At 39.4% G+C, this 10,621-nt stretch overlaps 1 long non-coding RNA gene across 1 annotated transcript; it reads left to right on the top strand.

Annotated features, from left to right (window-relative positions):
- Positions 1 to 4,088: 4,088 nt before the first annotated feature.
- Positions 4,089 to 8,954, top strand: LOC140238861 (uncharacterized). Its single transcript, XR_011901926.1, has 4 exons — positions 4,089 to 4,237; positions 7,101 to 7,368; positions 7,687 to 7,909; positions 8,432 to 8,954. It is a non-coding gene; the product is annotated as an uncharacterized lncRNA (long non-coding RNA).
- Positions 8,955 to 10,621: the final 1,667 nt, after the last annotated feature.

The following is a 10,621-nucleotide window of genomic DNA, read 5'->3' as shown; positions in this document are numbered from 1 at the left end:
AAATGGTATTCAAACAAGGGTTCACCAGATAACTCATAAAGTTAGAATTGTTTTGTGGTATCAACTTATCAAGATTTGGACCAACCTGAGTAAAATATGAATTAAAAGCATTTGCAATTTTGTGAGAGTCAGTAGTTAATTCACCATTACATTTCATTTGCATATCAGTAACACATTTACCACCTCTATTCAAAAGTGTATTTATAAGATTCCAAGTTGCTTTAATATTACTTCTATATGCAACAAATTTCCTTTCAAAATATTGTTTCTTCACATTTCTTATTGTAGCATTCAGAGTATTCCTAAAACGTTTATACTTTAATTCATTAAAGTTGCTTGGTTTACGCATATATTTCTTACATAACAAATTTTTATATTTGATAGAACGTAAAATACTGTCAGTCATCCAGGGATTAAGCTTTCTTGCACACCGACTTTTTTTCTTTAGGGGAAAGTGTTTATTATATAACCCTGACAGAACAGACTCAAAATAATCATAAGCTTCGTTAACATTTTCCATAGTATACAAATTATCCCAACAGTGTGAACCAAGTTCAGTCCTGAAAGCGTCAATACTGTCTTTGTTTACAGTTCTCACATAAATATCACTTCTTGGTCTGTCACTTTTTATTTGATTTAGATCAGTTAGCTGGAAGACAGGTAAATGATCAGTAATATCACAATACAACAGTCCACTTTGAATAGGCTTATTGAACTGATTGGTCATGATATTGTCCAACAGAGTAGTAGTGGCATTGGTAATGCGTGATGTAGGCCTCGTTATAAGAGGGAGACAATAGTTACTAAAAAGTGTGTTAACAAAATCAGTTACATCATTATCCGTGCTATATTTTAATAAATCAATATTAAAATCACCCATAATATAAACTAATTTGTTTTCTTTCAGTAGCGGTGAGATCTTTGAATCAAAAGTAGCATTAAAGTTATGCGTATTTATACCTGGGGGCTTATACATAGTGCCTATCACAATATTTTTTCCTACTGATTGACAAATCTCAATAAAAATCGATTCACACATACCATCATCACTAACCAGATCAGGTCTCTCAAAATAGGAGTAAGAGTCCTTTATGTACAAACCAACTCCGCCACCTAATTTCCCACGTCTATTATAACACACAGAGTTGTAACCTGGTATATTAGGCAGTTTATCGGCATCTTTGAGCCAGGTTTCAGATAAACCAATAACATCAAAATCAAGTTTGAGCAAGTTTATGAAGTTTAAAATTTGATCAAAATTCTTCTGAACACTTCTAGAATTGAAATGTATTGAAGAGAAAAAAGCTTGACTAGCATTAGCATCCTTAAATTGACTAACAAAATCATCAATATCATAATACTTGGATTGTAAATCATAGCAATTTTGAAAAAAATTTGCATCGGGATCAAGACCCTGATTTTGTAGTAGGGTATCACCAGCTGAGAGTACGTCAAATTGTAGGCCGTCCAATCTATTCTGGCTGGCACTATTTCCATGCATATCATTTAACACAGATTGAAAATTTAGTTCATCAAGATGATTGAAAGGTAATATATTAGCAGAACATAAGATACAAGAGGAGTAAGATTCATTCTATACCAGCGGATCAACATAACAATTGCATAGATTGCAATAAGGGATTGCATTCAATTTATCCGTAGACATTGGTAATAACTACAGTGTTCAATAACAGTAAGTCATTTGACGAAAAACCAGATACACTTGTATTTGAATAGAGATTATAGTGGGTGTTGCCATTGGAACTATACACACAAAACACTAAAACCGGAAGGACACATATGCACATGTACAAAAAGTCACACAGCAGTGTGGTAGTAAAAAAACTAGCAAACATGTCAAAATCTGACACAAGCATTCAAGGTTAAATGTAAAAAAATATCTCCAGCCACCACTTGGCCTGGGCTGGCTATAAACACCCAGGATACACAGTGTTGTTATTTAGTGTCAGGATAACAAAGAAAGAACATGTCATTGAAAACTTGACACTAAATACATTATTTTTTATTTTTTGACAAGGTAGAGAAATCTTAAAGAATATTCAAATGTGTCAGGTGTAGAACCTTACCTGAAATAGTGAAGGACTAATTTAAAAAAACAAACAAGCTTGGCACCAAATGATACACCATGAGAAAATGCAGCAGGGTTACGTCTTTAGAGGCAGTTTAATTCTCATGGGTATTCCATCTAGTAGAGCCTTTCTCTTTCCATTTAAGAACAACTTTATCCTCCTGAAGGACAATCTTGGTGGAGACACCTCTATCCCTGCGAAGCTTGTAGGCTTCTGTTGCGAGAATACTGCGACGCATTTTAAGGGCAGGAGGTAGATCTGTCCTCACCGAGATCCTGGGGTACTGGGGTGGCCCAGATTGAGTGGTCGAGGCTCTTCCACGCTGTCGCTGTAACTGCTCGAAAGCATTAAGCACTGCATCTCGGTCAGGAATGGTGAGAAATTTGGCAATGATGGGGCTGGGAGCTGATTGGGACCCCGTGGGCTGAGATGACCCTCGGGATGCATCATTTGATCTGTTGCGACGTGGTAATCTGTGGGCATTTACTATGGAAATTTCCGCTGCTCGTCTTTCATCGAGACCGAGTGTGATGAAGGTTTGACGCAGGACATCGTAGATCTCCTCATTCTGGCTGTCCTTGACGCCATAAAACAAGAGGTTGTTTTTACGATTGTAGATTTCCATGAGGGTAATCTTTTTCTCCAGCTCTGATACCAGGTCTTTAGTGCGCTTCTCCACTCTGGGTAGATCTTCCGTTTCAATTTTGCCGATTTTCTGGGAATTGAATTCAACAGTGATCTCCAAATCCTCAATTTTTTTCCCCATGGAGCGAACTTCGTCAGATAGTTTGTCAAGTTTGCCACAAATTCTGTCTGACAAATCAGAAATGTTATTGTGTAGATCTAACAGGGTGAATTCGGGGGGAACAGAATCATGCTCAGCATCAGCACTATCCACTGACTGCCTGAGCCTGCCGGACCCAGGGCCAGGCTTGCTTGAATTTGATCGATTGTTAGGCATACTGACGCTTCAAAGTTCAAGTTCAGGGCAAAAAAGATTGAAACTTGAAAGTCAAAGTCAAAGAAACTCACTCTAAATGCATCCTAATGCCATGGGAGAAGTCTGCTATTTCAGATATATTCCAGTCAGTCCATGAAGTTGATATTGTAGGCTTGTAACGGTGCTGTGAACTGTAGCAATCCATTGGCATTGTTACTCACCCCACACAAGTAAATGAAGCGCGAGCCGCGTTGCATTGCAACGCACATTTACAGAGGACCGCCACGCGAAGCACACCGAAGTTGTCCATTAGAGGGTTGGGGTATCCAAAGTAGATCTTGAAGTAGTCCAAAGTTTAAAATTCAGACAGTCAAACAGCAAAGATTCCAGTCCAGAGTGGTGACACGAGAAAGAGATAAATTCTACATGTTCATTTCGAACTCAACGAGGGCTACAAAGACCCTATTGATGAAAAAGAAACGCGAGGGTCAGGAGCGTGGCGCAGACGCCACGCCGCCATAGTAATAGGGAGAATAGTTAATGATATGCTAATGATATGTTAATTAGTATTACCCTCGAACATGACGATTGAAAAAATTAAAGTCTCGCATAGCTTAGGAGAGACTTCGTGAAATGGTTTTTACTTCTCTGTGAAAGTCTCTCCTAGCTTAAGAGCGGCTTGGCCATTTTAAGATTTATGTGATAGCTTTTATGTGATAGCTTCATGAAACGGACCCCCGGATTGTTGATATGAGGCTCGTTCGTACCAAAGATCACAACAAAAATATATTTCAAAATATATGGAGCACAAAAAATATTGACACATTTAAAAAAAAAATTTAATTTGCAATAAAAAAGTTTTAAACATATATTTTTCCATTCAAAACCAAAAATTTAATGATTACAAGTTTTCTTGATAATAATGTAACGTAAGAGGTCATGTGCGTGTTGTTCTTGTCGCTGATTGAACCTTACGTGTATAATGTACGATGTACTGCTGAACCGTTAGTCCGCGACCGCGCGCGCTCAAAAACCACACACACGGGACGGCTACGATTTGCTGTTCATCATTTCAAACGCTCTTTCGTGATGATCTCTGACCGGAGTCAAACATCTCGACGTACGAACCATCTGATATTTTCAGAAATGGCTAGCAAACGGCCCCTAAGAAAAAGAGGAACTGCTCCTTTGGGATTCTTCGAGGAAGGTTGGTCAACGTAACTTTCAATACATTATTAGTAGACCTAATCTTAGCTAAAATAATTACCGTGATTACCAGCGAGATTTGCATTGAATTGTCCCGACCGACCCGGGGCCGGCAGCGGCCCTGCCCCTGCTGTGCAAATTTCGCATGATCGTATCAAGTGGGGATAACCAGTCCAGAAGACTGTTCTGTATCTGAAAGTGTGACTGAGTCTTTGAGTGTGAGAGTATGACATGAGAGCTCAAGAGTTTGGAATGAGTTGTTCTAACTCAGCTACTGTTGTACTGAACTGTTAGTGTTACTGTGTCACGTAAATTCTACAAGTTATCTACGACTACGCAGATTCTATACACAACCCAGTCACTGTAGACAGTGTGTAGATCTAGTATGGTTGGGGCACCACCTATCGGCAGGGCACCTTCCCATCGCACCCTGCGTATCATGGCTGTTTGCGTATAGTCACTATAGAACGAAAAGGTACGCGCGGGATTAAGTGTCATGAGCTATAAAAACAATAAAAACGAAGAAACGAAAATCAAACTCAAACAAACCAAGCTAAAAATTACACATCCGCTCAGTAACGACGCATGGCTGTGAAATTCACGTGTATTACCTATGGCCTGTGAAATTCACGTGTATTACCTATGCTGTGAAATTCATGTGTAAACTTTTATACCTATGGAGGTTATAGGGGGTGCCCGATCGCAAGGTTCCCTTTTTAGCTGCGCGAAGAAAACGAAACGCACGTGCTAAAATTGCGCTATTTTAAAACAGAGATTCATAATCAATGAGACGGTCACGACATTCAAAACTGCAGTATTTATGGCATATTTGAGGTAAGAATTAGGCGGATTTGTGTTAATTTTAGAATAAACAAGCTACAAATCCTTGGGGTGACGATACGTGGTACAACCAACCCTACTAGTAGCGACAGGCTATAATTTATTCGCACAGCGTACTCTAACAGCGTCTGGTCGGGCTAACAAGACGGTAGTCGGTAGTTCTAACAGTTAGGCGTAATCCCTAACAATGAATAGTAGGCATAGGCCTACCTCATATTGGGTGGTGATATCAGGTTCGGTGCAAGCTACATCAACAACACTATTTTCTGCTAACTCTGTTGGGACTTTTAGTGGTAACTGCTCCAGTGAATCAAGAGTATCAGTAGAAGCTATGCTAAGACACAAGGGCTTACTCCTGCGAACTAATACGCTCATGGGCGAAATACGGACGCCATTCCACCATTGAAAGCAACAGACCGATAGATTGATTAGAGGGCGTACTGTATATTACGCGATCATGATATCAGTGCCGTATCACTGGGTCCTCGTATTTCTGTCTCCCTTTCATTTTTCCCCTTTTTAGGGGGCATACAGGGGAAGATATGTACCGATGTATGTACTTAGAATCTTGTTTTGTCGTAAAGAAGTATCATTCCTGTCTAACTATGAAATGTATTTGAAAAAAATGTCATTTACTTTCCAATCGCAATCTGCAGGCCCACAAAGTTTGAGCTGAAGTAGGTAGACCAAACTATGTTTCGGGAGGGAGAGAGAAAGAGATAGGTGGCATTTGTCAGCTCAAACACAAACTTGCTGAGGGACTACTGATAAAAAAAGTAATTACATTACTTCAGGTTTTTTTTTCTTACATATCGACAGAAAGTATACTTTTTGTGATATTTTGAGGTCTGAAATGCAATTCTACCGCTGTGTGCTTCCTTTTAAAATGAAGAAAATGAAAGGAAGGTAGGGTTTGCTCCATAGGCTCACGTGTTTAAGAAGCTTGCGGTATTATTACTAAATTGGCTGCCATTGGGCTCCATGTTGGGCTCCCGCTCCATGCCGTACTATACCCGTTTGCGTGCGAAGTCGCGAGAGTATGCCCTCTTAGCTTCTATACTCTTTGATTGTGTCTCAGCACTAACTTAAGCACTGGCAGCCACTGGCACTGGCAATAAAACTGAAGTGAACTTGAAGTCCGTAGGTGCTGGTAGGATGACCTCAAAAATATGTCATAAATTTCTGGTTGCTGGTGCTGGGCAAACTTGTGAAAGATTCGTCTGTCCGAAGGAGGAGTCTTTTATTTATTTATTTTTTTTTGACGTTACTTATGGCTCTCTACCTCCGGACTATGTCTATAGGAGGGGATCCGTAAAGCCAGATGCAGTTTCTGCTCTGTGGAACATATCCCCGTTGACGAGATACAGACCAATCTTTCGGTCAAGTGCTGGGCTTGGTGTTGAAATCAAAGAATGTCGTCTGCTGAACCTAGCTCCGCCATTTCGTAGTGTAAGAGTTAGGCCTGTAGCATGTACATTTTATGCTAATGCAATGGTCACCCACGCCACGAAATGTAGGCCCTACACGAGCATGTGGCTTCATAAATCTGAGCCTGGAAGCATAAAATTAAATATTAAGTTGTGTTTTGAAGAATGGTTGAAATTTGGGGCATTTTAGTCTGTCTTCCTCACTTTGTGTCTAAAAACTAAGCAGTCCTGCATCTTTTAATATTCGAGTGTAATCATGCGCCATTACTTTTCGTCGTGCGATTCTCACGGACCTTGCGATGCTGCGATTCCAACACCTATTGCTGGGGATCAATAACTTTGATAAGTATCGCTTAGTTAATCCGACCGTCGGTGTTGGAGCTCAGTTTAAGTCAGTCATTTGGGAGCTAGCACTAGCACTGATCTTGAAATCCCCCAATGGCAAAGGATGCTGTATTTTGCAATTTGTATGTTATACCAGTATATCATTCACCTAACGGATTGTTGTGTGATTTTTCTGGCTAACCTTATTTTTCTTCTCTCAATCATTAATAGGTGTATTATTGTTATGTTGTGTGGTTTTTTTTTCCTCACCAGAATCAAAGATTGACTGTGCAAGTGGCTGATGTGAGAAGGTGTTTCCATAGAAGACTTGCAGTCCATAGAAGACTTGAGGTCCATCCATGACCATTGATCGTGCTGTCCACTAGCTTGCTCCTTTCATGGGTACAAGTACATGATACACATGCAGCGCTGATTTACATCAATATGTGTACATGGCATCCTCCTGGCTGAATTCTGGTGCAAAGAAGTGGATCATCTGATGTCATGTTTTTTCCCGTTTGACCATGTCATCAAGGAGAAGGTATTCCTTTTTCTTTGTTTCTTTATTTCAACCCAGTATGGTTCACTGGGAATTTGAGCATATCGCTGTAACATACCCAAATTCTTGTGCAACATCCTCAAAAACCAGCAGCATGCTATGCGACATTGTAGAATATTTGGGAGTCTTTTATTCCAGCAGTCATTTGGGAGCTAGCACAAGCACCAAACTTTAAATCATCCAATGCTGTATTTTGTATGTTACATCATTTTCCTGTGTGATTTTTCTGCCTAACCTTATTTCACTTCTCTCAATCATCACTATTATCGTTATGTTGTGTTATTTTTTTTTCCTCATCAGAATCAATGATTGATTGTGCCAGTGGCTGACACAAGAAGGTTTCTCCATAGAAGACTTGAAGTCCACCCATGACCATCGATCAGGCTGTCCCCTAGCTAGCTCCTTTCATGGGTACAAGTACATGCAGTGCTGATACGTGTATGGCATCCTCCTGGCTGAATTCTGGTGCAGAGAAGTCATCTACTGATGTCATACTTTCTCCCGCTTTTCCATGTCATCAAGGGTAAGATACTCCTCTTTCTTTCTTTCTTTGTTTCTTTCTTTTTTTCAACCCATTATTAGTGTGGTTCATGAGGAATTTGAGCATTACACTGCAGCATACCCAAATTCTTGTGCAACATCCTCAAATACCAGCAGCATGCTATGCAGCATCCTAAAATATTGGCAACCTGCTTAAAATAGAATGTGATCAATTTTTGAAAAACATCACATTACTCTAGGCAATTTGTGCACAATACATGATATGGAATGTTGAACGTAATGGCTTCACCTGTATGTGGCACTTAGGGGTTAAAATGATTGTAAAAGTACACTGTATTTTAAACAGTATCTCTCCAGCACATGAGAGTGATGAAATGATGGCTAGGTGTACCACATCAATCTAATCCCATTCTTCTTATGTTTTTTTGCAAGGTAGCTATTCTGTGCAAGAATTTTGTGTGTTGAGTATTTGAAGTAGAGTTTAACACGTACTACATGTTATTATTATTTTAAAAAAATAATAGCGTAATGAATAAATTCTCAGTTCGTTGCAGGAGTGATCTTCTCCAAGAAAATTCTCACGGCTCACGGTTGCAAAAGAAGGACATCTCAAGGCTCCACAACGACAAAGGGCACACTAACCAAGCTATATCAGGACCTAGTTCCTGCGAAGCCTCATCCAGAAGTTGCACCAAAGCTTACTGCTGGATAGTCTTGGACAGTAGAAGTACAAGGACAGTTTTCAAAGCATGTGAAGTGTGCATGTATGCTCTCATGTCAGGACTGTTGGTTGCTAGATATTTTTTTTTTTTTTTTGATGCTGTTTTGTTCTGTTGTCCAGTGCTCCTGGTGTCACTTAAGTCCAAATTTGCATTATCTATACAAAGCTACAAATGATCATGTACATCAAACATGCACTAATATATGTACACTGTATTTAATTATCCAACTAATTCTTTGCAGGTGATATTGTTATAGTTTTAAATCATGTGACTGGCAATAAGCCATACCTACGTACAGTCAAGATGCTGCTCATGAAGCAATAAAAAGCTACTTTTCAAATGTAACAGCAAAGTGAGCAAATGTGCATTCTTATGTCTTATTTGTTGACTGAGGTTCAGTAAGAGTACATTTTCTTCATTGATTTGTTTACATAAACCTACAGTTTTGCAACTGGAAATAATGTGATATTTGTATGATACTTTGACTTCTCACACCCAGCTGCTGAAAAATAACTTTCAAATGTATAATCATAATTGACTGTTTCTACCCTTGTGTACTTTCTTATTTTAAAGGTGCCTAGACCCGGTAGTTGCTGCAGCGCTTTTGGATGAAAGTGCCGATCACCATTAGCATTGATACAAAGACTGCCGAAATTGAGCTGTCGTCGACGGTAAAGCGCGTAGGTGTTGCTAGGTAATGTTGCCTTCATTGTCTTCTCTGCGTGTCAGACAGTCCGTAGAATTTGAATGCCAGGGTGCATGCTTCTTTGTTTGACTTCAGAGAAAAAAAATATTAAAGCTGTCATCATCAGCAGTGGATTGGACTACTTCGGACTCGTGGAAATGGGTCAAAGTGTAAGCGCTAACGATAAAGAGGAGTCGATAGCATAGGTCTCTCAAGGAAGCTTGTGCCGTGCGCCGTGTACGCTAACGATAAAGAGGAGTCGATAGCATAGGTCTCTCAAGGAAGCTTGTGCCGTGCGCCGTGTACGCAAGCAAACCACCGGGTCTATGTGCCTTTAAATGCTAATGACAGTACAGTCAACTCCAGTCAGTCAGTTTTGACTGAAAAAGCGCATCAAATTGGGCAATGTTTGACTTCTGCATGTTCAGAGGAATACACATGACTAGGCCATAAAAATTGGGACTTATTGGTTTCCTCAATTTGGCCATAGTGTATTCGATATACATGTATGTTTTGGGGAGAGCTTTGGCTGTGTGAAAGTCAATGCTGGTAAGAGCATCGACCTACTCGTTGCTACATATACCCACGGTAGCTTCTTTTATTAAACAGTGAATCAATTAACACTTACAATCTGCACCCATCCACCAACACACACATGGAAGTCAGTTTTTAAATACAGCTGTACATATTTTTTAGACTATAGCTAGAAGGAAAATAATAGAGAATTGGTTTTCTCCTGTTTCAGAGTCCAGGTTCATATACATGTTTACAAATGTACTGTATCACAATACATATGTATAGGAATTGTAAGAATTATTATTCTGCTCCAGGTAATTTACTGAAAATATTTTTATTTCATCACTTTATGTGAAGACTCTACTGTGCTATTTATTGATCATTATTCATCAAATAGCAAAGCAATTGTGGAAAAATATATTTCTCCAACCAATTTTCCCCATGGTTTCTCAAAGTACTTGTGAAATACAACTGTAGTTAAAAATACATTTTTCTATGATATTGCTCTGTGGTTAAATAGTGGGTTTACTATGTACAATGGATCATGGTTGTATCGTGATTTGGGTTGTAATTCTGTGGTTTGGCAGCTGTAAAACCATGTTTTCATCTTTTCCTAACCAAACTTTCACCTTTACCTGACCATGGTTTTACACTTCCTTAACCATGGTTTCACTTCTTCGTAACCATGGTTTGGGCACGGTAGAAACACAAGTTAGTGACCATGGTAAAACCACAGTAATGTCATGGTAAGTGCGTTCCAATTTACCACCTTTAAACCATGGTTACCATGGTTAACCCATGCTAAACCTAT

Source organism: Diadema setosum, chromosome 15 (assembly GCF_964275005.1).
Source record: "Diadema setosum chromosome 15, eeDiaSeto1, whole genome shotgun sequence".
Taxonomy (NCBI): Eukaryota; Metazoa; Echinodermata; class Echinoidea; order Diadematoida; family Diadematidae; genus Diadema; species Diadema setosum.
The sequence above is the reverse complement of the archived record's forward strand: the minus strand, read 5'-3'. Positions and strand labels throughout refer to the sequence as shown.